At 41.2% G+C, this 12636-nt stretch overlaps 1 protein-coding gene across 12 annotated transcripts in view; it reads right to left on the bottom strand.

Moving 5' to 3' along the window:
* Tanc2 (tetratricopeptide repeat, ankyrin repeat and coiled-coil containing 2) overlaps nucleotides 1–1091 on the bottom strand; it is a 289050-nt gene extending 287959 nt beyond the window's left edge. For all 12 annotated transcript variants that reach the window (XM_051178779.1, XM_051178787.1, XM_051178795.1 and 9 more), the window contains exon 1: nucleotides 944–1091. The gene's annotated coding sequence lies outside the window, so the exon portion shown is untranslated. The remainder of the gene's footprint in view (nucleotides 1–943) is intronic.
* Nucleotides 1092–12636: the final 11545 nt, after the last annotated feature.

Here is a 12636-nt window from a genome sequence, read left to right as displayed (position 1 = left end):
ATAGTTCCTTTTGGCTAACGATCTTGAACACACAATTATGATCAGGACGGTTGGTTTGTCTTTTTGTTTGTGGGTTTTTTGTTTTCCTGAAGAGGAGCAGAAGAGTGAAAGGCATCTTCTTCCTAATGCTAATTATCATTGTTTATGTTTTGTGGGAAACATTTTAAGCATTCCACACCTGGAACAGAGAGGAAGGCTACAATTGCATGCTCTACACGCTGATGACAAAACCTGAAATGATTTTAGCCCTATTTTTTTTCTTTCCCATCTCACAACTAAACAATCTGGTTTTTTGTTTTTTTTTTTTTTTGTTTTGTTTTGTTTTGTTTTTTTCTTTTTTGCTTTCACGTGGGTACTTTCCCTATATCAAAAAAAAATTTTTTTTTTTTTTTGCTTATCGTAGCTCCTCTGGATTTGCTACGACAGAATATGTAGCAAAGAGCCCTATCAGTCTTTTATTATACTACACCTCCTTCCCCAAAGGAATTACTAATATTCCTAATAACACTTCAACCACGCATTTCTACGCTACGGAGGCCAGCCCATCCTGTGCCTTTACCTGGCACATTTCACAACTACTTCCATGCTGCATTCAGGGACACATTTTGCAACTCGTTCTGCACCACATTCCCTGCCACGTTTAGCAATCTGCCTCGCATCTCATCCCGGTCCCCTCCATCCAAAGACTCCCCAGGTACCAAACATCAAGGCTAACCTCGGTGACAGGCAAGTGGCCGACCCCGGAGCCCTCCGAAGCCGTCCTCGGTCCCACATTCGGAGGCGGCCAGCCTTCCCCACGCCTTCGACACCGGAGGCACTTCCACACCGGTTTCCCTGTCTCCCCGCTCGCCCCCGCCCCAACCCCCGCAGCTGAGGCGTCGCAAGCGAACGCCCCTGTCACCTCACCCTCACCGACCCTTCCTTCCTGATCCCCGATCCTTACCTGCCGCTCTGAGGGGCGCGGCGCACCTCGGGGTCAAGCCCCGCGTGCCCGTGGTCTCCGGTGAGGACCGCGCCGCCCGAGGACGCCCCGCGGAGGATCCGCGCCTCGATCGGGCTCGGCGGGGCCTCGCGGCCGGCGAGCGCTGGCAGCCCGCGGCGGTCCTCCTGTCAGCGGCGGCGCGGGGGCAGACTCGCCCCTCGGCACCGCGGCGGCGGCGGGCGCCTCGCTCCGCCTCGCGCTCGGCACAGCCGGGAGGTGAGCGCGAGGGGGATGGGATCGGGGGCGGGGCCGCCCGGGGAGGCGCGCGGGGCGGCGGAGGGAGCGCGGCGCCTACCGCCCGGGGCCCCGCGCTAGCGGCGCTCGCAGCTGGCCGCGCTGAGCCGGGGCGGCTGGCGCGAAGCGGCTGTGGCCACCGGGCCCCGCCGGAGCAGCGCGCGCCCAGCAACCCGCGCCCGGCCGGCCGCTCTCTAGCGCCGCCGCCGCGCCGGGGGCGTCGCACCCTCCGAGGCCGCCCGCAGCCCCGCCCCCTCCGGGCCGGGCTGGGGAGGAGCGCGAGCGCGGAGGGAGAGCGCGTGCGTGGGGGCGCGTGCGTGGCGGAGCGCGCGCGCCCCCGCCCCCTGCCCCTCCACGGCCTGGGGGTGGGGAGCTGTGGCGAGAGCTGGTGGAGGTGAGACCCCGCGCCGCGCTGCCAGAGGGGGCCCTGGCGCTGCAGGACCTGTAGACATTTCTGGTTTCCTCAGGGGGCTTGGGCTGGTGGGGTCGGAGGCATTTGGTGAGGAAGAGGGGGGGAAGCTCAGAAGCTGACAAGGCCCTCGAGAGTTTGGCCCCGCCCCCGGGATGATGTCACTCCCGAGGTGGCTGCTGCTGTCACGTGCGCCCACTTCTGGGGGCTCTTTCCTCCTGCTTTCGATGGCACGAACCTTCCTCTAGACCGTCCCCCACCCTTTGGTCACCACAGGCACACGTGTCACTCAAAGTCGTCGAAGCCAACAAGTGTCAGTTATCCCTCTCCTGATTCTCGATTGCAGTATGTTGACTGATTTCAAGATGCCACAGTTGCCTGTGGTGGAGATTAGAATAGAGATGGGAAGAAAAACAATGGCTTGGGGCGGGGGAAGGGTGGGGGGGCGCATAAGGGATAAGGGAGAGGGAGAAAGAACAATTACTGACGATTCGCCAATCTTAGCATGCTAGACTTAAGTAAAGTTGCGATGCTGCCTCAGCCATTACCAGCTTGAATAAGAGTTAATGTGATCTTTAAGGCAGCCAACAAAGCACAGAAAGACATCACATTAAGACCCTGTTGAAGGATATTAGGTCATATTTCCCCCCAAAACTCTCCACCTAGATTTTCTTCCCCTTTGCTTCCTTTCCCCCAAACCACGAAACGGCCATTCAACTTTGCAAGACTCTTGAAGTAAATTTTTTTTCACGTCCTGCAAGATAATACAAAGCAATCATCGTTGCATATTTTGCTTGGGTGGACTTCATTCCATTAAGTAAGATGACTTTTTAGTCTGCCTTCTAATGAAATGCCATGACTGGAAATAGATTCACAAATTACATCAATCAAAGGCACTGTTTCTTTGCAGTTTGGAAGGTAAAGAGGTTGAATGATTAGTTTAATAACAGTCCAACTGAATCTACCCCATCCCATAGTACTTTGTTGTGTAATTTATTTTTAGAAATTTGTACTAATTTCGTAACAGTACAAAAGTTGGATATGAAATCATGTCCAAAAACTAGTCCTTACAGTGAACACCTGAGAGAGAACTCTGAGGCCGGACTGTGGCATTGACTATAGTTAGCATGGCAAGGTGAAGACTGGCGTATGGACTCTTGGTTGTAATTCCAAAAGTCAGTTCAGTATAATTAAAATCCATCCACCTATTGTGATAGAAGCAGGAATGGGGGGGGGGGGGAGTATTCTAGATTGCTGGAAATGTTCAGCAACACTGGTAAATGGTCCACAGGGTGCATACACACCTAAAAAGTAACCTGTGCCTCTGTTTCAGTTTTAACAAAGAAACATTACGTTTCAACACAGTTTACAATGAAACATTACAATATCACCATCTTTGGGGTCAGAAAAAAGGTTTGATCAGTGTCGCCCACCACTTACCCTGGTACATGATCTTAAGCAAGTCTTGAACCTTCTGTCTGTCTAATGTGGGTCATGAAGCCTCACAGGATAGTTATAAAGATAAAATGAAAGGTTGAGAACTATTTAGCACAGAGCATAGTATACAATAATGTGCTCATGAAACAATAGCAACTATTACATTGTTCTTACACTTGCATTTACCCTCTTTAATTCTCCTTTAGTCTTTTTATGTATTTTAAAGATTTTGTATCTAAGCCTTTCCCTGTGAGTTTTGCTGAAGCTAATAACATTCCTTCCCTTGAGAAATAACAAAAGGCAGTCAGGGGTATAATGTGTTGCTTTTCAAACTAGTTCAGGTGGCAGCACCTAGAAATTATGGTGTTCATTGTGGAGCACCATGAAATATTGGTAGATTGAATTCTGCCATATGGACCTGACACAATTACACCTGCACTAAAATTGGTTATATTATGCTTATGCGGATATCCACATATTAAAAAATAATGTTTTTTAAATAATATATCTGACTTTCTTATAAATCTATTTGCAACATTTTCACTGGTTTAATAATAATTCAAAAAATGAAAACCTTTAAGCCCATTTTCATGTAAATTGGAAAACCACTGTAATCATCCAGTTTTAGCAGCAGATGTCTTTATTGGATTTTTGCACAGTAAGCTTTGATAGCTGTGGCCCACATGGTCTCTTGCCCCAATATAGCAACTCTGAACCACTGTCCTCATTTCTTTTGACTGATCTTTTCCAGGTCCTGTATTCATATTGGACAGTGTCCGTGTCTGCTGGGTTGAGCTCAGTGCCTGTTTTTATCGTTTAACATGCTTCTCTTCACCCAGTCCTCTCCCACCCAATCTTACCATCAGGCCTTGTACTTGCTCTCACAGTCTGACTTTGTGAAGGAAATAATATGTGATTGCTAAGGGTGAGACTGGGGTCTGGCAGAGACAGAGAACAACATGGAAGCTATTTCCCTCCTCAACCCTCTCCCAGATCTCCTTTGCTTCTCTATCATCAGTGCCCAAAATTCTGAGATTCCTAATTGTTTTACTTGCTTATTACCCATTCTCATTAAGATAGTATTGTAGTCTATAACTTCATTTGGAAATACAATATATGCCTCCTAAGAAGAACTTGCAATGGATCCACAAAGTGCGCTGACTTTGCCCTAGACCTTCCAGCTGTTCTAATGCCCCTATCTGTATCTGTCCAAATGGCCTTTCTTGATTTGCTGGCTCTGTGGGGTCACTCATCCCAGCATGCCCTCCTCTGACTCTTGAAGTCATAAATAAGCCACCAGGCTCACCTCTTCTTTTCAACTTTCCCTCTTTTGTAAAAAGTAATAGTTACCATTGATTGATCACTTACTGCATGCAAGTACTTTACTGTCTTAAATATACTTTCCCCATTTAATCCTTCTAACATCAACTGAGTAGCCTCAATTTTTAGAAGGTGAGGCTCTGAATTTAAATGACTAACTTTCCAGATTGTACTCAGTGGTGGATACAGTCCACAATCTATCCTAGTTTTCCTAGTTTGTTGGTTGTGATAAAACCAGCTTGGGGAAGAAAGGGTTTATTTTATTTAGAACTCCAAAGGCATGATCTACCAATGAGAGAAGCTGGGGCATGAGCTCAGAGCGGGGATCTGGAGGCAGGAACTGAAGCAGAGATGTTGGAGAAATGTTGTTTATTGGCTCACTTTCTTTCTTTGACGTGTTTAGCTTACTTTCATATATAACCCAGGAGCATCTGCCCGGGGTGGCACCACCCACAGTGGGATTAATGTCCCACTTCAGACATTAATCAATGAAGTGCCCCCATAACCCCTGCTTATAGACCAGAAAATGCCACCACAAATATGCCCACAATTCTGATGGAGACAATTCCTCAGTTGAAACTTCCTCTTCCCAGGTGACCCTACTTTGTGTCAAGTTGACAAAAACTGACCAGCTCAAGACCCAAACATAAATGCCATGATTATCGCTCACCCTCAGGAGAACGTTGTATAAAATGTAAATTAAAAAAAAAAACAGAACATACTATTATAGAAAAATGTGAGTCATCTTACAATAAAAGTATTCTAATTTTCTTACGGCACTAGAGATGAAGCCTAAGGCCCTTGTACACTCTAAGCAAGTATTCAGAAAAGTGAGTATAATTTAAATTTTTTTCATAGATTTTCATAATCTCATTTCCTTTTGATCTCCAACCAATGACTTATAATGCAGTATCTTCAACATTTCCCCCACCAACTCCCACCTCACCCTTTTGATGAATATTTTATAATTTTTAGACTAACAGTTAAAAACATATCCACAAAGAGGAGCTACTAGTTAAAAGGTTTTAGTAAATCCCTTCTTTGTGAAGTGAAAATTTCATGTAAAATGTTCATAAGCAAGCCATCATATATTTACCACTGACATTTATAAATGTTTGACAGGTTTTTATGCTTACTGCATGTGTATAGCTGTGATACATGCCATGAGGCATGTATAATTGATGTGAGGGAAGTCTTGCATGCTTTCCCCTCACAATCTATTTGAGTAACAAAATGCCTAAAACGTTTAAAAATTAATACAGTGTGTGATAAAATTAAGTGTTACCAAAAGTGAAACAGTAAGTTCTGTAGTATTTCACAAGAAGGAGAGAGAGAAATTTTGACAGGGGTGGTACAAGACTACTTCTTGAGGAAAAAAAATAAAAATAGGTAGAAGGAAAAGAGAAGGAGGACAGGCTCTGGGACTCTGGGTATTAAGAGGAGAAACTAGGATAACAACAAACAGGAATGGGCCCCTTTTGGAAATGAGCTGCTTTTTAAAATAAAGATAGCATCAGTGTAAACTACAAATAGACAGACTGAAGGTGTAAAGGAATAGGTTGCTGAACAGTGAATGTGGCTGAGTCAAAGTATGTACTCATAAGGAGATCTCAGTTGCTGAAAGGGTGGACAGGTAGACAGAACCAGATCTCAGAAGGTCTTCCCATGTATGAAAGGATCCACCATTTACCTCTGGGCATAAGAATGACAGAAAGGTAGTGTTTAAACATTCATCTCATATGGTAGATTTAAATGGAAAGGAACAAATAATAAGAATCTGGTTAAGAAGATATTGCTGTCTAATGAGCTAAAGAAGATGATTGCTGAAAGTCAAGGAGCGTGACAGTGGAAATAGAAAGGAACAGTGCCAATGAGAACTGCATGGGAAAATTAACAGAACTTTCTGGATAACTTTATACACAGGTTAAAGAATAATGAGGGAATCTGAATACAACATGATGAAAAGTCTATCTGCCCAGAACATTTGTATACCAATGACCAAAAAGAGGCGTTAGAAAGGCTAGATACTTCAGGGCATTTATATTTGTAGTGGCTCTTTACAACTTTTAATTACATATTTCTTCCTGTGAGAATCTGATATGTTATTCAGGGAGGGAAAGGCAGTCGTATATATTCAATAATTTGTAATGTAAACCCATATTCTTGACACCCAGAGAGCTCTTGATCCACCTGGGCCAATCAGAGCCCATTCTAGAACTTTTCATCTTTACATGCAAAGGATCTTCACTCCCTAGTGGACAAATCTAAGAATACTAACACAGGATTCTGGGGAACAGAATACACTGTGAGAACAATATGATGGAAAAAGGAAATGATACACAGATCAGAAATGAGAGGTAGATAGACCAATGTCCTAATGGCAGTCAAGTCCTTAGATCTGTCTCACTCCTGTCCCTGGGATCTGATAGATATCCCAGGCCCTTATTGATATTCCTTCATGGTTAGGTTTATTTGAACCAAATTTCTGCTTTTAGGTAAGAGTCTTGATTAATAGACAGGTTAAACATATGCATTTATTTAAACATATTCCTTCTTATGGACTCATGTTAACATAGAAACAACGACTCGATGATTAGAACTTACCAGAGAATTCAAGGATAGGAACTATAGCATGAGTCAAGAGGAGGACCTCTGAACCCTACCTGACTTCCATCAACTAATACTCAAAAATCGTACAATCATAAGCAAGTCACCCTACATCTCTAGATCTTGGGTTACTAGTTTATGAATGGGAATTTGGGACTATGACTAAGTTTTCAGTATGTGTATTTTACTACAATAAAAAATTGAGGGGCTGGTAAGTTAGCCATGTGGATAAAGTTACTTGCCATTCAAGCCTGACAAATTAAATTCCTAGAGTTCATGTGTCTTAGTTAGCCCTGAGGTTACCACTCCTTTATTCCATGTTTTTATCTGTTTATCTCCTTGAACACAGGCCTTAACTCCACTGTACTTCCTGGTGCTCCTTTCCTCCTCAAATTGTTATACACCTTGTTCTAAAGTCCACATTCCTTCCAACAATAGCATAATCTGGCCTGTCACAGCAACACCCCAGTCCCTGGTACCAGCTTCTGTCTTGTTAGGGTTTCATTGCTGTGAAAGAGACACATGACCACGGCAACTCTCATAAAGGGAAACATTTAAGGTGTTTCTTACAGTGCAGAGGTTCAGTCCCTCATCATCATGGTGGGACATGGTGGAATTCAGGCATGGTCCTGGAGAAGGAGCTGAGAGTTTTACATTTTGATATGTTGGCAGTGAACTGAAACACTGGCCGGAGCTTGAGCATATATGAGACCTCAGCGCCTGCCTGCACAGTGACACACTTCCTCCAACAGGGCCACACCTACTCCAACAAAGCCACGCCTCCTAATAGTGCCACTCCCTTTGGAGGCCATTTTCTTTCAGACACCACACCATGTGGAAGTGAAAGGAGTGAACAAATTGCACAAAATTGTGTGCCCACACATGCACACTCTCTCTCTCCCCAATAATAATAAACAAAATGGAAATGAGTTTTTAAGAATTATGAGTACTGTCTCCAAAAGAAAAGACAAGAAAAAAAAAAAAAAAAGCCAGGTATTGGTAGCGGACACGTTTAATCCCAGCACTCAGAAGGCAGAGACATGTGAATCTCTGTGAGTTCAAGGCCAGCCTGGTCTACAGAGCAAGTTCCAGGACAGGCTCCCAAACAATACAGAGAATCCCTGTCTCAATAATAATAATAATTATTATTATGAGGAAACCCCCCCTATTTTATTGATGTCATTAAATTAGCAAATGCAAAAAAAAACTAGCTTGTTATCATGTAATGTTACAGACATAAAGTACATAATTATCCTAAAACTATAGAGATTAGAATAGTATTCCCACTTTATTAGATGAAAACACTGAGACTCTGTGTATCTTACCATGGGTCCTCTAGTAATAAAGTCAAAATTAAAATGCTGATTAGGAATAATTGACTAGAAACTACAGAAGGTTTTTCACTACAGTTGGTAGAGAATTCTGCTCATCCTAAGAATTAATGTATCAAGATAACCCAAAACATTTGCATGTGAACTAATCACTTGTAAAGGGGGAAAGGGATAAAAGGGACTTTGGACTCAGCTTGACGGGTCCTGAGGTAGGCATGTCCCTAGTGTAATGTCTTCATATATCCGGCTAATATAGGTTAATATCTACCATAGTTTAGTTTCTGTTGCTTACCACACAATATCACAAACAGATAAGTCATAAAAGAGTTATATTTTGTTCACAGTTCTGTCTGGGATCATGAACCACATCCGGCTGGCCTTGAACTCACAGAGATTCACATGTCTCTGCCTTCTGAGTGCTGGGATTAAACGTGTCCGCTACCAATACCTGGCTTTTTTTTTTTTTTTTTTTTTTTTTTTTGTCTTGCAGAGTTCAGAACAGCACAGGGCATCCATAACAGAGAGCTTGCATGTGACATAGCGAAGCTGACATTTATAGTAGACTCACTCTCCAGATAATCTATTAGTCCATTAATCGTGTGAGTAGATTAATTCATCTTTGAGGACAGAGCCATAATCGCCTCTGCAGGGTCCTGCCTAGTATCACCTCTTAATATCTCAAAACAGGAACGAAATTTCACCATGAGTTTCAGAAGGGAAAATCATAATAACATTATTTAACATTTATATCATAAAACTTACACTGACTTTGCACTTACTAAGTGTAAACCCATAAACTTGATGTTTCCTGAAGAGATAACAGGGATTGTAACTATTCAGTTCATGACTACTCCTCACATTCAACAAAATATCTAGTGTATATATAATAGATCCAGGATAAACATTTGTGAACTTCAGTTTTAATTATTTGTTTCAAATAATCAAATAGATAAAAATGGGGATAGAAAAAACATTCATTACATCACAAATGTTTTAGCCCATGTATTAGTAATGTTTTCCACTGTCAAAATAATAAATTAGGCTTCTGGAAAATAAAAATAATCTATCATTTCAGCTGATACTAAACCACTTTCCCTGGGTCTAATCAACTCTAAATCATGGACAGGCTGAAATTCCAGACTTGTAAAGGACAAGACTGTGGATCAAGCTAACCTTTGAGCTAACCCCTCTTCAAAGAACCTTTACCATCATGTCATTTCAATGTTTGGCACTTGAGAGTGTGAAAATAAACTAATTTACCAGCAAAAATCAATGTCCTGTGTTGTAGATTGCATCACTAGGAACTTGTTTATCTGGGGAAAGAAAACATCAGTAAAGCAAAGAGGCAACAGGCAGAAAATACATCCCTGTGCTTGGTACTAAGCTGACTCCTGGCTTCTCTCCAGTTAGAAGGTATAAATGTTGCTAGTGTTCATTCTGTAATGGTAATTGGACTAGCAAACCAGGATGAATTAAGCCTCATTTGGGATATTCTTTGGATAAAGCCTTAGTTTATTTCTTATCTAATTTCAGTTGCTGTTTGCTTTTTTGAAACAGACTCTCACTGTGTAATTCAGGATGGCCTCAAACTCACTAGGTATAATAGAGTGGCCTTGAACTCATAATCCTCCTGTGCTCCTCCTGAGTGCTGGGATTATAGGTATATAGCACCTTGAGTAGCTTGAAGATATTTAGTCATCAGCAGATACATAGTTGCCATAATTCAAAATGGCTGAGGAATGACATTAGTGTAAAAGTTTTAATTTCTCTAACAATGAAGATATAAACATTGACAAGCAGATGTTTGTTGCTCACAAATGACAGCTTTTTCTTAAGGGTAACATTCTAAGTAAATGACAACACTGTTGTTATTATAGGGGCAAATTACAGCCAGATAAAAAGAGAATGGTATTAATGTGCCACTAGTGAAGTGAAGTTTGAGTTGGTTCTCCAATAGTTGCATGATTTTAATGAATCTGGTGTACCACCACACTCAAAGTCCATAGTATTTAAATGGGACAATCAGCAAAAATGATCAGTCGTTGCAGTAAATGATCACATAGTCATGGTTCAGTATCACAGATCAATAAGCAAGATCAAAAAAGAATATAGCAGAGTTGTATAAATTACCTTTGTTTTCTTTCATACAGTGCAATACCCTTAATTTTTAAAAAAATGGTGCTTTAGATGAGCAGTGAAATTTTTAAGCAAGAAACTTGTATCTGATAGATGTAAAATATAGAGGTGTTTTAATACTCTGTAGATGAGATGGGAATAAGGAAAAGAAGATGTATATTGAACTTTTTCAAATTCATCTGAAACCAAATGAGCAGTTTTTCCAGGTTTAGTCAAGACAGTGTGACACACATTGTGAAAAGAAGAGAGAATGAGTCAAGAGTCAGTGGGGGAAAGGGGAAAGGAGCATTTTAATATTATGTTACCATCCTAATAATTGTAATGAAACTTCATTTATGTGGAACTTGGCCACCTGGCAATCTCTGTCTGGAGCACAGCGAAGACTCGAGGGAATAAAAGAGATGAAAAAAGACCTCCATCTCTAGAAATAGTCCATGCCTCAAAGATCATGTCCATCACTTCTAAACGCGCACCAAAGCTTTCTCAGAGGCTATTAATTTTTACAGAATTTAATTTTAAAGGCTTTGTCAATCTGTTTTCCAAACCCTTGGAAAAGTAAATGGGAAGAAGGAAGAGAAACTGTTCCCTGCAGGCAAGAAGAGAGCAGTCAAAAGAGCAAGTGGGAAGTCTGCAGACATGGCAGAAATCAGAAAATTTGGAAGCATCAGTTTATTGGTCAAAAGGCCTTGGGGGAGACATTTCTGAAAATTGATGCCTATATTAACCATGAGTAATCAAGAAAGTTAATTTGCATTCCATACAAATATGCTGCCTGAATTAGGCAACATGCAATATTTTGTAAGATATTCCATAAAGCACACACAACAAAATGTGAAGGTATGAGATGTTCCATATGACATGAAGAAATACAGAAAAGTAAGGTGTATAAATGAAGGTCACAAAGTAGGCACACCGGGACAGAAGTTGGAGCTTTTGAGGGGATAATGGCTATTCTTAGTCATTCTTGACTATTGCTATTCCCAGTAAATTTCCTTGTTGAATCAGCCTATGTTATGACACTACTATATGTTTATCTTCTTTTTATTACTCTCTTATCATGTCCAAAAAGCAGCTAAGAGATAGGAACAAAAGACCAGTTTATAAGTATAAAGAAAGCACTAAAAATATAAATTCTGATGGCACAGCAGGCAGACTGTTGAGTCCCTACTGTTCTCAAGATGAAGCTACCATGGCCACATAGCAAGACCTCTACTATTAAAAAAATATTTTCAACTTATCTTAATTTTATGTTTCTATAGGATGACTGTATTGTGGATAAGACAGGTAAATGTCACATATATTGTGAAGAATAATATAGAATAAAGGTATGTACACATACAATAAATATATATGTAAAAAACTGAACACCACTATTATCTAGAATTTTTAAATTAGAAGCAATCTAATTTATTAACCAACTTGAAAAAATAGTATACGTAAATGTTTGATGAATAATTATATAATTATACAATTATACTTTATCAGGCTACTTATATGATATAAAATTATGTTAATATATAAGTTTGAGAATTATTTATGTAGTATAATTGCAACTATGTACAAAAAAAATAGGATGGAAACTCCTACTAGCAATAGCCATAAAATCAATATTTAAACATCGGAACAAACTATATGTGTGACACACACACAAATATATTTACCAAAAGACAATTTCAAAGCCAGAAAAAATGAAAAGTCATGTCATATCCCTTTATGGGAGACTCAATATTGTAAAGATGCCATCTTATGTAAACATTTGTCAAACATAATGTTGTTAAAATCAAAATTATAGTAGGTTATTAATGAAGTTGACATAATATTTCTGGAACTCATCTGTGTCCTGGTTTGTTCCTCTGTTGCTGTGATAAACACTGAACAAAAGCAATTTGCAAAAGAAAGGTTTATTTACCCACAACTTATAGTCCATCATGGAGGGACGTCAAGACAGGAACTCCAGGCAGGAACTGAAACAGAGGTCATGGAGGATGCTGCTTACTGTTTCCCCCCTTTGTAGCTTGCTCAGCTACCTTTCTTATACAATCCAGGCCCAAGTGCCCAGAGACGGCACCACCCACAGAGGGCTGGACTCACCTACATCAATTGTTAATCAAGTACAAGAACATGTCCTACACGTTCCCCCAAGTTAATCTGATGGAGGCAATCCATCAATTGAGATGCCC

The sequence above is a fragment of the Phodopus roborovskii genome, unplaced genomic scaffold (genome assembly GCF_943737965.1).
Source record: "Phodopus roborovskii unplaced genomic scaffold, PHOROB, whole genome shotgun sequence".
Classification (NCBI taxonomy): domain Eukaryota; kingdom Metazoa; phylum Chordata; class Mammalia; order Rodentia; family Cricetidae; genus Phodopus; species Phodopus roborovskii.
The sequence above is the reverse complement of the archived record's forward strand: the minus strand, read 5'-3'. Positions and strand labels throughout refer to the sequence as shown.